A 14547-nucleotide genomic window follows, 5' to 3' on the forward strand; every position below is an offset into this window, starting at 1 on the left:
ACCTTTTAATTCCACGTCCCATTCCCATTCTGATATGTCTATCCACAGCCTCCTCTACTGTAAAGATGAAGGCACAGTCAGGTTGGAGGAACTCTGGCTGGCTAGCCTCCAACCTGATGGCATGAACATCGATTTCCCTAACTTCTGTTAATGCCCCATCTCCCCTTCGTACCCCATCCGTTATTTATTTATTATTATTATTAATTTTTTCTCTCTTGCTCCTTTTTCTCCCTCTGTCCCTCTCACTATATTCCTTGCCCATCCTCTGGGCTTTCCCCCTCCCTCTTTCTTCCTCCCTAGGCCTCCCATCCCATGATCCTCTCATATCCCTTTTGCCAATCAACTTTCCAGCTCTTAGCTCCATCCCTTCCCCCTCCTGTCTTCTCCTATCATTTTGGATCTCCCCCCCTCCCCCTCCCACTTTCAAATCTCTTACTATCTCTTCTTTCAGTTAGTCCTGACGAAGGGTCTCAGCCTGAAACGTAGACAGTCCCTCTTCCTATTGATGCTGCCTGGCCTGCTGCGTTCACCAGCATTTTTTTATGTGTGTTGCTTGAAATTCCAGCATCTGCAGATTTCCTTGTGCTTGCGAATTCAGTAAACCACTTGGCATTGAGCTCCATTCTGCTTGAGTTGCACTGGGAAGACTGAATGGTCCCTTATTGCTCTGAATTATAGAAAGAGGGCACAATGCAGATTACTACTGAAGTAACTAAGAAGATGAATGAAGACACTGTCTCTATGGATTTTAGAAAGGTACTTGGCAAGGTCTTACATCGTTAGGACACAGGGACTCCAGACTAAGATGGCTTGTTAATAGAAGGTAGGGGGCAATGGTGGAGGGATATTTTTCTGACTGGAAATCTGTGCCCAGTCATGCACCACAGATATTGGTACAGGACCTTTGCTGATTGTGGTAGATACCAATGACTTCCCTGAGAATGTTACTAGAATGAAAGGTAAATTTATGGTATTATAGATACCAGGGAAAGATACACATGGAAATAGATCAGATGGAAATTTGGGTGGAGCACTGACATATAGAATTTAACTCCAAATGTGCATTTTATGAAGTCGAATAGGAGTAGGACATGTATAACTAATATTAAGACCATGAGGAATATTAAAGCACACAAAGAACCAAAGGTTCAAAACAGTAGTTGTCTAAAAGTGCCAAGACTGGTATGTAGAGTAATGAAGAAGTCCTATGAGATATGTGCCTTTATAGGTCATGGCATAGAGCATAAGAGTTAGGATGTCATGTGCCTGCTTCACAAAATACTGGTTAGGAGTGTTGCATGCAGACCTGGTTTAGGAAAGATGTGGTTGTGCTGAGGAATGCAGAAGAAATTCACCAGGATGCTGTATGGGTTTTCAGAGATTAAGGGCTGAATAGTGACCTGATTGAGCTATATAAAATTGTAAGAGACATAGATCGTAAAGTCAGAACGTTTTTTCACATGACCAATAAGAGGACATAGGTTTAAGGTGAGAGGAAATATTTTTAAAGAGGATTTGAGAGGCAAGATTTTTACATAGAGTGTGATTGATATTTGGAATATGCTGCCAGAGGAACTGTTGAAATCAGATACAATTACTTTGCTTAAGAGGTATTTAGATAACATTCAAAGTAAATATATTATCAAAGTACATACATGTCACCATATACCAGCCTAATTCATTATTCACTGTAGATACAAAGAAACACAAAAGATAAACAAAGTCAAACATAGAACCAATGTACAGAAGACAACAAATTGTGCAAATATGAAAAGAAAAAACAAAATAATAATAATAATAATTCGATATGTAATAAATAATATTGAGAGCATGAGTTGTCGAGTCCTTGAATGTGAGCCCGTAAGCTCTGAAATCAACTCTTGGTGTGAGTTAAGTTATCCACTCTGGTTCAGAAGCCTGAAGTTTGGGGGGTAATAATTGTTCCTGAAGCTGATGGTGTGGGACCTAAGGCTCCTGTACTTCCTTCCTGACAGTAGTTTTGAAAAGAGAGCATGGCCTGGATGATGGGGGTCCTTGATGATGGATCTGCTTTCATGTGACCGTACTCCTTGTAGATGTGCTCAGTGGTGCGGAGGGCTTTACCTGTGATTGACTGGGCCGTATCCACTACCTTTTGTGGGCTTTTCCATTCCAGAGCATTGGTATTTCCATACCGGGCCACAATGAAACTAATCAGTGTACTCTCCACCGTGCATCTAGAGAAGTTTATCAAAGTTTTAGTTGACATGCTGAAACTTCGTAAATTTCTGAGAAAGCAGAAGCACTGTTGTGCCGTCTTTGTAATGGCACCTCACGTGCTGCACCTACGACAAATCCTCTGAAATGATAATGTCAAGGAACTCCAAGTTACTGACCCTCTCCATCTCTGATCCCCTGATGAGAACTGACTTGTAAAGTTCCATTTTTTTCTTCCTGTAATTAATAAACAGTTCCTTGATTTTGCTGATTTTAAATGAAGAGATGTGGCACCATTCAGCCAGATTTTCAATCTCTCTCCTATATGCTGATTCATCACCACCTTTGATTCAACCAACAACCTTGGTGTAATCACCAAACATAAATACAGGACTGGAGCTGTACTTATCCTCATAGTCACAAGTACAAAGTGAGTAGAGCAGATGGCTAAGCACACAGCACTTGTGCTGATGATAATTGTTGAGGAGGTGGTGTTTCCAATCTGAACCGACTGGGGTCTGCAAGTCAGGAAATCAATCATATGGTTGCACAATGAGGTATTGATGCCTGGATGTTGGAGATTATTGATTTGTTTTGAGGGGATAATTATGTTAAATGCCGAGCTGTAGTCAATAAAGAGCATCCTGATGTATGTATCTTCACCGTTCAGATGTTCCAGAGCTGAATGAAGTGCTAATGAAATGGCATCTACTGTTGACTTGTTGTGGCAGTAGGCAAATTAGAGTGGATCCATGACAATCCTCAGGCAGGAGCTGATATGTTTCATCACTACCTCTCAAAGCACTTCATCACAGTATATGTACAGTAAGTCTTTGAGGCAGGTTACCCCATAATTCTAAAGACAGGCATTTAAATAGGCAAGGCATAGAAGGTTATTGACCTAATATGAGGAAATGAGATTTGTGTAGATGGGCAGTGGATGTAATCAGATGAAGAGCCCATCTCTCTACTTCACCAGTCTATGACTGGGTGAGTCTTTGACTCTTATGGGAGAGAATGGAAGCTGAAGTGCTGATTGCTGAATGTGTTGGTCCAAGCCACTGAGTGAAAACTTACAACCACTGCTTCAGACAGATGGTATTTGGTAAACAGTACAGTGTAATTAGAAGATGTAAGCCTTGGTGGTTGAAAGCAAATATGAATTCTGAGATTTTATTCCTTTGCAATCTTTCTACTGGTACAGTTCCCTAAGTTAAACTATGGAAGAGTCATTTTCTCTCTGGTGAATGGCTGGCCCAAAGGCTTCACTTCCTCTGCCTCTGTGATCTATACACTTTTAAAGAACTGTACTGGATTCATTTTGCTATTTTTAATTTCTAATACTTTTTAACCAATATTATTTTATACATGTACATGCTTCATTTCTAAAAAAATAAGTATTGCCAAGTCAAACTTACGAAACTTTAAATGTTGAAAGCCTCAAATTAAAAACAGAAATTGTTTGAAAAACTGAGCTGCTCTTCTATGGTAATGTGGGTACAGTCTACAATTTAGATACTCTAAGATTTAATGGTCAGGACATGAGGTTTTTTGAATCAGGTAATGTTGGCTTTAAATAACTCACTTCAAATGAAACAATTTTCATCTAAGAGGCTCGATATCTTAAGGACTATAAATGAAATGGAACGTGGAGCAGTATATCAAAACAAGCATTTATCTGTTATTTCAATGTTGCTGAAGTGTCTAGTCATACAGCATAGCCTGCAAACTAACATATGGCAATGATAACTTCTGTTTAGTACATAGTCTGCTTCCATCCAAATGAAAAATGAATTTTTAAGGATGTTCTGAGTTTCTGGCTGCCAGAAGGACACCCAAGGCTTCAAGTGAAATTGTCTGTCATTTGATCTTGCCATACTACCGGCTGAGATGAGTTATGTTTCACTGCAAGGAACCTAGAGCGAAAAAAATTAAGGCTACACTCATTCTCACTGAATTGAAAACAAATGGCCCTGCTTCTCTGCAGGCCCCTTTGAAATCAAATTCTTTCCAGGTCTTCACAAGGATTTCTCCAGGGAAATGGAGTTGCTTTCCTATGTTTGCCACTTTAGTTGGCTACAGTAAGATAGTTCATCTTATTTTCTTCTCATTCTTCAGTTCACCTCCTTATTTATTCATCCTTATTTCCTTCTGGGTTTCCCATATCAGCTACTTCATATCACTCACCATCTTCTCCCTTTCCCCATGACTATAAATTCTGGTTTACTTATTTAATTAAGCATCTTTTCCTAAATAAAATAACATGCATATGAAACCAAAAGCACAGATCTTGTACAGTCAACAACCCTGATAAGAATATTTGGGTCTGCCCTGAAACAGACCATCTGTAAACCCTGCAGCAGTTTTATTAAGTAAATCTTAAACCCTATTTTAATGACTGTATTTTTTAAACTGAAGCAGAAGGAAATAATTGCCAAGAGGAAATAGTCTCATCTTTCTGCTGCTCTATGGATAAAGCCAAAGTTGATAAGGCAACATTTGGGGTGAAAAGAATGCATGATTTGTTCCAGTGATACAATGCCAAGATAATAATGACTTGATTGAACCAAAATTCAAATTCAAATGTTAATGTTGCCAAAATGTTGTGAGTATTTGATATGAAGCATTTATTCCTTGTTTTCTGGCAAGGTATTCCTTGTGGCTCATCAAACAATTTCTCAAACTAGGATCATGTGAGATATAACTGACTTCAAAAAAAATTATTGTGTGTGCACTTGTAAGAGGAGCAAAAACTTTATCCGTCTATTTTTTAATTTTCTTTCTTGGATTGAGAGATGTGGGCAGAGCCTCCCTCGTATATGTTTTGCAGTTTAATACTTCCTCTGTGGAATCTGATCCAATTCAAAAGGACTTTGTCATCTTTCTTTGTAAACTCAAGCTGCTAGCAGTCATGGGCTTCCGATATTTTGAAATATTTGTAAAGCCTACACAAATGGACGGAGGCAGAGAATGTATATGCAAGTAGAAAGAAAGAAGGAAGAAAGCCCTTAACTCTGGCTTGTATATGCAAGTACATTATGCATAAAGAGGGAAAATATTAGTTGCAAGGCAACATGTTTAAACTATTCCAATGTTGAGTGTGCTATAGAAACAGCCTGAGATCTACAACAAAAAAAGACATAACAAGTTAGAAAAATAAGTGGGTTATCTTGACTCATGCATTGCTCTGTTGTTTAATGTGATCATGCTGATCTTTTACTCCAGAGCAACTTTACTGTCCTAATCTCATATCTCCTGATTCCCTTAATATCTACAAATGTATCAACAATGTTATATTGTTTCAGCAGCACTGTGCTGTAAAGAACAAATGCATACATACACAAAGAATAGAAGCTCCATGCCTGAAGATGTACTACAAAAGCAAACTAGCTTAGGTGACCATTTGACAGATCAGCTTCCCATTGAACACATTGGGTTCTTCAACATGATACCGGTCTCCATGGATTTCAGCATCCCAGCTCTTCCATCAGTAGATGATTACTGCAGCACACACAGAATGTTGGATCAACTCAGCAGGCCAGGCAACATCTATGGGAAACAAGGATTTTGGCTTGAAATGTTGACTGTACTTTTTTTCATAGATGCTGCCTGACCTGCTGAGTTCCTCCAGCATTTTGTGTGTTGCTCAGATTTCCAGCATCTGCAGATTCTCTCTTGCTAGTAAATGATGACTGCCATCAGTAATCCAGCAGCAACGTGATTTGACAGACCTAGACTTCAGGGCACTGAAGTCTGGCCATCAAATACAGAATCATCTGGACTTAGTACTCATTGTCTTGGCCTCACTTCAGGGTTTACTCAGGTGTTATTATGGGTATCTGTAGCTCATCGTGGTTAGTCCTGAATGTGTTCGGTTCAGATCCAGACCATCAGACACAGGCTTAGTCCTGAGCATCTGATCTCAGATACAGGCATAATCCTGAGTTCTTATTGAGTTAGGATGAATGAATACTGATGTGAAATATTGGCTATGTCTCTGTCTCCATCACTGCTGCCTGACCTGCTGAGTGCTTTCAGCATTTTCAGCATTTGTTTGGACCTGGCATCTGGATTCAAACTCATGCTTTCCTGAGCTTGGACCCAAATCTCCAGGGCTTGAGTCTATGGCATCCTAGATTTGGCAGCATGTCCAAGGCTGTTCTTGGCTTCCCTGGAGAGTTTTAGTCTCAGGCCCAACCTTCCCCAACTCAAAGACCAGTCCTGTGATCAGGACTTCTGCTGAGGAACCTTCTTCATGGAATATCAATAGAACTTGAGGAATAGATGGGTTCCATTCAATAACCTTGAATTAGCAAAATGTTGTTGGGTATTTGCCATGAAAATGTGGAGTTATCACCATAACAACCAGTCAAAGCTATTCAGGGGCCACTTGCCATCAAGGACACCGCATTTCACATGGCCTGCCAATCAAATGGGCGCTGGACTCCTCTCAGGTGCTAATGTACTGGAACCCATCAGAAGGAAGTCCCACTGATGTGTTATTAACAAGTCCTGTCAATTTTGTAACTTCAAACATTCAACTAATTCAAGGGAAGACATGGGACTTCAAAAATGCGTGTGTAACTTGGAGTTTACTTTAAGTGAGGTGCACATTTTGCGTGGTAGTGTGTTGATGAATGCAATTCATGTAGTTGTACATATAACCCATAATGAATCATTTAAATGAGCAAGGATGCTTAATCAACCTACACATACACACACACACAAGATTGCTCAAATGTACTTAAATATTAAGTACACAAAACACTTCACTATAAGCTCCTACTCGACAGAGAATGCATCACATCTACATAGTGTATTATATAATACAACTGCTGTATGGAGACGTCCACAGCACAGTAAATTTGAAATTGTCCCATTAAAGGCTAAAGATTTAATTGCTATGGAGACTTTCTTACACCTGTAGGATAACGTCACTTGCATCTGCAGTGATGAAGTGCTTTGAGAGGTTGGTTCTAGCCAGAATTAACTTCTTTCTTAGTAAGGACCTATCACCACAATACATCTACCACAGATGCGATCTTATTGGTTCTTAAGGCAGCCTTGGACCACCTGGATAATACTAACACCTATGTCAGAATGCTGTTTATTGACTACAGCTTAGTGTTTAATGCAATAATTTCTACAGTTCAGATCGAAATGTTCCAAAGCCTAGGCCTCTATACCTCCCTCTGCAACTGAATCCTCGACTTCCTAACTGAAAGTCCACAATCTGTACGGATCAGAAGTACCATCTCCACCTCACTGACAATCAAAAGTGGCACATCTTAGGGATGTGTGCTTAGCGCACTCCTCTTCTCTCTCTACACCCATGACTGCATGGCTACGCACAGCTCAAATGCCATCTATAAATTTGCTGATGACACAACTATTGTTGACAACTTTCAGATGGTGATGAGAGGGCATACAGAAGCGAGCTATATCAGCTGGTTGAGTGGTGTTGCAGCAATGACCTTGAACTCAGTGTCAATAAGACCCAAGAACTGATTGTGGGCTTCAGAAAGGGTAATACGAGGGAACACACACATAGATGAATCAAAAGTGGAAAGAGTGAGCAGTTCCAAGTTTTCTGGATGTCAGTATCTCTGAGGATCTATCCTGGTCCCAACATATGGATACAGCTACAAAGAAGGTATTACCATAAGACCATTAGGCATAGGAGCAGAATTAGGCCATTCAGCTCATCGAGTCCACTCCGCCATTTTATCACAGCTGATTCCGGATCCCATTTCAACCCCATACACCTGCCCTCTCACCATATTCTTTGATGCCCCAACCAATCAAGAATCTATCAACTTCCACTTTGAATGTACCTGCGGACTTGGCCTCTACCGTAGTCTATGGCAGAGCATTCCATGGATTCAGCACTCTCTGTCTAAAACAATTCTTCCTTACTTCTGTTCTGAAAGGTCACCCCTCAATTTTGAGGCTGTGCTCTCTAGTTCTGGATATCCCCATCACAGGAAACATCCACTACATATTCACCTTTTCTAGTCCTTTAAACATTAGGACAATATAGAGGTATTCACTTTTATAACAAACCTAGGAATCCTATCTGTTACTCCCTTCCATGTGCATGTTATTACGTTTATAATAAAAACCGTTCCCAAACTCCGCAGTTCCAGTTTGCAATTCCCAAAGGTGTCCACGCTGTTCTTTCTGTTACCCCTGAACCATCAGGCTCTTGAACCAGGGGTATAACTTCACACAGCTTCACTTAACTTCACTTGACCTGCCACTGAATTGCTCCCACAACCTGTGGACTCACTCTGGGACTCTTCGTCCCATGTTCTTGATATTTATTGCTTTTATTTCTTTTGTATTTACACACTTTGTTGTCCTTTGCTCATTTTTTGTTTGTCTGTCCTGTTGGTGCAGTCTTTCATTGATTCCATTATGTTTCTTGTTATGTCCACAACAAAAATAAATCTCAGGTTTGCATAAGGTGACATATACTATGTACTTTGATAATAAACTACTTCGAACTTTCTATAAATCTCTGAGGCCCTCAACTTGATTTCAGCCTGCAAGTCTCAGTAGGAATAAATAATTCATCACATCTGCAATTACCTGTTATTCTGTATCCAAACCTCTCTCTCCAACTCCCCAAGAATTCCGCCCCATTGCTCAGCCCCGGATATGTACATATAGAAACACAGAGCTGTGCTGGAGAAATCCATAAGTGTCACCACACTTCTGATGCCAACATCAGGGACAAGCTACCCACCATCAAGGACATATATACAGAAATGTGCTAGAAAAAGGCTAGCAACATTATGAAGGATCCCTCACACCCTGCTCATGGACTGTTCGTCCCACACCTCAGGGAGGAGGCTACCTACCATCCATGCAAGGCACATCAGACTCAAAAGCAGTTACTTTCCTTAAGCAGGAAGGCTGATTAACACCTCCACCTACTAACCCGCCCCACCACTGCTATTTTATCATTTTCTGTCTGTCACCTTATGTACAGATAATTCTGTGCCTAGTGTTACTTTATGAATATAAAATCTATGTACATTTGTAGTGCCTATAAAAAGTATTCCCCAATTGAGAATTTGTGTCTGGACTTGAAAAAGGTTGTTCACTCACGATCCCCATGCAATCTGACAGAGCTTGAGCAGTTTTGTAAAGAAGAATGGGGAAAAGTTGGTGTCCAGATGTGCAAAGCTGATAGAGACTTATCCATACATATTCAAGGCTCTAATTGCTGCCAAAGGTGCATCTACTGAACACTGATGTGAAGGGGGTGACTAGTGGCTATATTTCAAAAGGAGTATGAGGAGATTTTGTATGTCATCAAACACATTCACAAATTTCTATAGATGTAATGTGGAGAGCATTCTTACTGGCTGCATCACTGAATGGTATGGGGTAGGGGATGCGTTTGGTGCTACTGCATGGGATTGAAATAAGCTGCAGAGAGTTTTAAACTTAAGTCACCTCTGTCATGGGCCTCTGTAGTATCCAGCGCATCTGCAAGGAGAAATGTCTCAAAAAGTATCCGTCATTAAGGACCTCCATCATCCGGGATATGCCCTGTTCTCACTGCTACCGTCAGAAGGAAGGCTCAGGAGCCTGAAGGCACACACTCGATGATTCAGGAACAGCTTCTTCCCCTCTGCCATCCAATTTCTGAATGCTGGCTGGTGGTGTAGTGGCATCAGCACCAGATTTCAAGGCGAGTGGTCCTGGGTTCAAATCTGGCCAGCTCCTTGCATGCTTAGGGATGCTGGGTTGTGCATTGAGCTAGCAACTCGGCCTCGTTAAAAAACAGACAAATGCTAAGGAAATGGAAAGGTTGCCCGATATGCCACAAGCCACAGAAAGGACCAACAACAATCTGATTTCTGAATAGATGGACATTAAACCATGAACACTACCTCATTATGTTTTTGTTTTTATTTTTGCACTACATATTTAATTTAACTTCATATATGTATATGTATGTGTATGTACATATACTTACTGTAATTCACAGTTTTTTCCTCTATTATGTATATGTGTGTATGTGTTTGTATATATACTTACTGTAATTCACAGTGTTTTCCTCTATTGTGTATTGCATTGTACTGCTGTCGCAAAGACAATAAATTTCACAATATATGCTGATGATTTTAAACCTGAGTCTGATTCTGTCCTTCCTGACAAGGGGGATCACTCTGCTGGGCAGGTGAGACTTGTGGATATAAAAGCAATCTCAGATTTTAGTGCCTGCTCCATGGCGGTTGTAGGAGCTGATTCTGAGACTGCAGGAAGTGGTTCTGACAGCTCTGGACACTTTTCTTTTTCTTCCTTTTTCTTCTTCTAGTTTGTGCTTCTTGATCTTGGAAAGATGCATTTAAATCACTAGAGTGTTCTCTTACTAATCCTTCTATTGCACCCTTTACGATCTGATCTCTCCTCTTGGTTTCCTCATCCACAACCTCACCTGACAAATCCTCTGATTTTGTATCTCCATTGACGTCTTTCTTTTTGACCTTCCATTCATCCAGCTGGGCTTTGGTCTTTGCATCTACTTTTAAAAGCAGCTTTTTGTCTCCCACTTGAAGTTCATGCAATAAACTTCAATAATAGATTCTGGATTTTTATACTTACAAAAGTCAAATGCTTGCAACTTTCCTGAAGCTCCTTGAACTCTCTTCCAGCTTAAAACCAAGCCACATTTCAGAAGTAACTGTCTGATTAACATATCAGAAGCTTTCTCAGGTATGTCGCCTGCATAAACTGTTGTAGTCAGAGCAGAATTTTCATCGCTTTCATGCTTCCTCTGACCAGCATGGTCCTTCCTTGGTCGAATACGCTTTCCAGCTGGAGGCACAGAGGCTGTACCAACAGCTGGCTTTGTCCTGTTGGGCAACGGTTCATGGTGTTTGGCATGGAGACAGTTGTGGCATTATCCAGTACCTTACTTAATTCACTTTCAGTTTGCTGCATTGCAGATGTGGCATGCAAATAGTGGCTGGATTCCAATCAAGTTGTAGTTGGATCAGCCACTTATGTTCTCACAATGCTGTTCCTCCTGTTTTTACCATATACATGCTCAATGTGGCTTGTTGGTTGTTGCACTTCACTATCACGAATGTCATTCCCACAGGTTTCATAACCTACATATTTTCTCCAGTTCAAGTTCTTAGTTGGATATCTACAGTTTAGTATCCTTGAAATGTCTCTCAAACTCATTCTGTAGGATGACTGAAACAACTGAACCAGCGTCTAATTCCATTTTAATTAATTTGTCATTCACTCTGGTGTAGGCCATATTGCTTGTCTTTTGCTAGTTTTCACATTGTAAATCTCAAGGCCAGCCAGTCCGGTGTCACTGTCATCATTATCAGACTTTTCATCAATAGCATGCCAATCAGTGCTCTTTTTGAAACTGACTCTTAACTTTCTTGCTTTTTCGCTTCTCTGTGCAGTCCATTTATTTTTGTCTTACCGACATGCTCTTTGTACAAGGCCTACTTTGTTGCATTTTCTGCAAGTTTCGCCTTTAAAACTGCGTTGGTCTGGTGTATATGAGCCACTACCACAATGGTAACACAATTTGGTCAGCTAGGCCACTTTCTGGTCAGATGTTTAGATGTTACAATTTTTGTTCACACTCACTTTCATTCCTGACTGCAACTAAATTGCACCTCTGTCTGCAGTTTCCATTGAAACAGCGATTTCAACTGCTCTTTTAAATGTGAGTTGTGCTTCAGTTAGGACCCATTTTTGGATGTTTTCTTCTAAGGTTCCACTAACTAAACAATCTCTCCATGCATTGTGAAGCCATTACCAAACTGTCAATGTTCAGGCAATTTCTTCAATTAAGCCACGTACACTGAAATGGACTCCCCTTCACATCCCACCGTCAACTCCTGGGCCCTCGGAGGCTCCACCTTCCTCTCACCCAAACCCTCCCCTCTCCACTGACACCCCCAGCCTCCCCCCTCCCCCCTCTGATCCCAGCTCTCATCCGTGCCGGGTCTTTACCATCCCCTCCGACCTTCAACTGTCGGAGGCAGAACGCTCTGTTCTCAGTAAGGACCTCACATTTGTCCCCCTTCGCCCACACCTCAGCGAGTTCCGTGTTCGCCATGATGCGGAACTTTTCTTCCGCCGTCTCCGTCTCCGAGCCTACTTCTTCTGCAAGGACTCTTCCACCCCCACCGATGACCACTTCTCCCGTCTTCAACCCTCCTCTTCTTCATGGACACCCCGCTCTGGTCTTCTGCCTGCTCTGGATCTCTTTATCGCTAATTGCCGATGGGACATCAACCGTCTTGACTTCACAGCACCTTGTCCCCATTCCAACCTCACTCCTTCCGAACGCTCTGCTCTCCACTCCCTCCGCACTAATCCTAACCTTATTATTAAACCCGCCGATAAGGGGGGAGCTGTTGTAGTCTGGCGTACTGACCTCTACCTTGCCGAGGCACAGCGACAACTCGCGGATACCTCCTCTTATTTACCCCTCGATCGTGACCCCACTAAGGAGCACCAGGCCATTGTCTCCCACACCATCACCGACTTTATCCGCTCAGGGGATCTCCCATCCACTGCTACCAACCTTATAGTTCCCACACCCCGCACTTCCCGTTTCTACCTCCTACCCAAGATCCACAAACCTGCCTGTCCTGGCCGACCTATTGTCTCAGCTTGCTCCTGCCCCACCGAACTCATTTCTGCATACCTCGACACTGTTTTATCACCCCTTGTTCAATCCCTTCCGACCTATGTTTGTGACACTTCTCACGCTCTTAAACTTTTCGATGATTTTAAGTTCCCTGGCCGCCACCGCTTTATTTTCACCATGGATGTCCAGTCCTTATATACTTCCATCCCCCATCAGGAAGATCTTAAAGCTCTACGCTTCTTTTTGGATTCCAGACCTAATCAGTTCCCCTCTACCACCGCTCTGCTCCGTCTAGCGGAATTAGTCCTTACTCTTAATAATTTCTCCTTTGGCTCCTCCCACTTCCTCCAAACTAAAGGTGTAGCTATGGGCACCCGTATGGGTCCTAGCTATGCCTGCCTTTTTGTTGGGTTTGTGGAACAATCTATGTTCCGTGCCTATTCTGGTATCTGTCCCCCACTTTTCCTTCGCTACATCGATGACTGCATTGGCGCTGCTTCCTGCACGCATGCAGAACTTGTTGACTTTATTAACTTTGCCTCCAACTTTCACCCTGCCCTCAAGTTTACCTGGTCCATTTCCGACACTTCCCTCCCCTTTCTAGATCTTACTGTCTCTGTCTCTGGAGACAGCTTATCCACTGATGTCTACTATAAGCCTACTGACTTTCACAGCTATCTGGACTATTCCTCTTCTCACCCTTTCTCTTGCAAAAACGCCATCCCCTTCTCGCAATTCCTCTGTCTCCGCCGCATCTGCTCTCAGGATGAGGCTTTTCATTCTAGGACGAGGGAGATGTCTTCCTTTTTTAAAGAAAGGGGCTTCCCTTCCTCCACTATCAACTCTGCTCTTAAACGCATCTCCCCCATTTCACGTAAATCTGCTCTCACTCCATCCTCTCGCCACCCCACTAGGAATAGGGTTCCCCTGGTCCTCACCTACCACCCCACCAGCCTCCGGGTCCAACATATTATTCTCCGTAACTTCCGCCACCTCCAACGGGATCCCACCACTAAGCACATCTTTCCCTCCCCCCCCTCTCTGCATTCCGCAGGGATCGCTCCCTACGCAACTCCCTTGTCCATTTGTTCCCCCCCCCCATCCCTCCCCACTGATCTCCCTCCTGGCACTAATCCGTGAAAGCGGAACAAGTGCTACACATGCCCTTACACTTCCATTCAGGGCCCCAAACAGTCCTTCCAGGTGAGGCAACACTTCACCTGTGAGTCGACTGGGGTGATATACTGCGTCCGGTGCTCCCGATGTGGCCTTTTATATATTGGCGAGACCCGACGCAGACTGGGAGACCGCTTTGCTGAACATCTACGCTCTGTCCGCCAGAGAAAGCAGGATCTCCCAGTGGCCACACATTTTAATTCCACATCCCATTCCCATTCTGACATGTCTATCCACGGCCTCCTCTACTGTAAAGATGAAGCCACACTCAGGTTGGAGGAACAACACCTTATATTCCGTCTGGGTAGCCTCCAACCTGATGGCATGAACATCGACTTCTCTAACTTCCGCTAAGGCCCCACCTCCCCCTCGTACCCCATCTGTTACTTATTTTTATGCACACATTCTTTCTCTCACTCTCCTTTTTCTCCCTCTGTCCCTCTGAATATACCTCTTGCCCATCCTCTGGGTCCTCCCCCACCCGTCTTTCTTCCCAGACCTCCTGTCCCATGATCCTCCCGTATCCCCTTTTG

The sequence above is a fragment of the Mobula birostris genome, chromosome 1 (assembly GCF_030028105.1).
Source record: "Mobula birostris isolate sMobBir1 chromosome 1, sMobBir1.hap1, whole genome shotgun sequence".
Lineage (NCBI taxonomy): Eukaryota > Metazoa > Chordata > Chondrichthyes > Myliobatiformes > Myliobatidae > Mobula > Mobula birostris.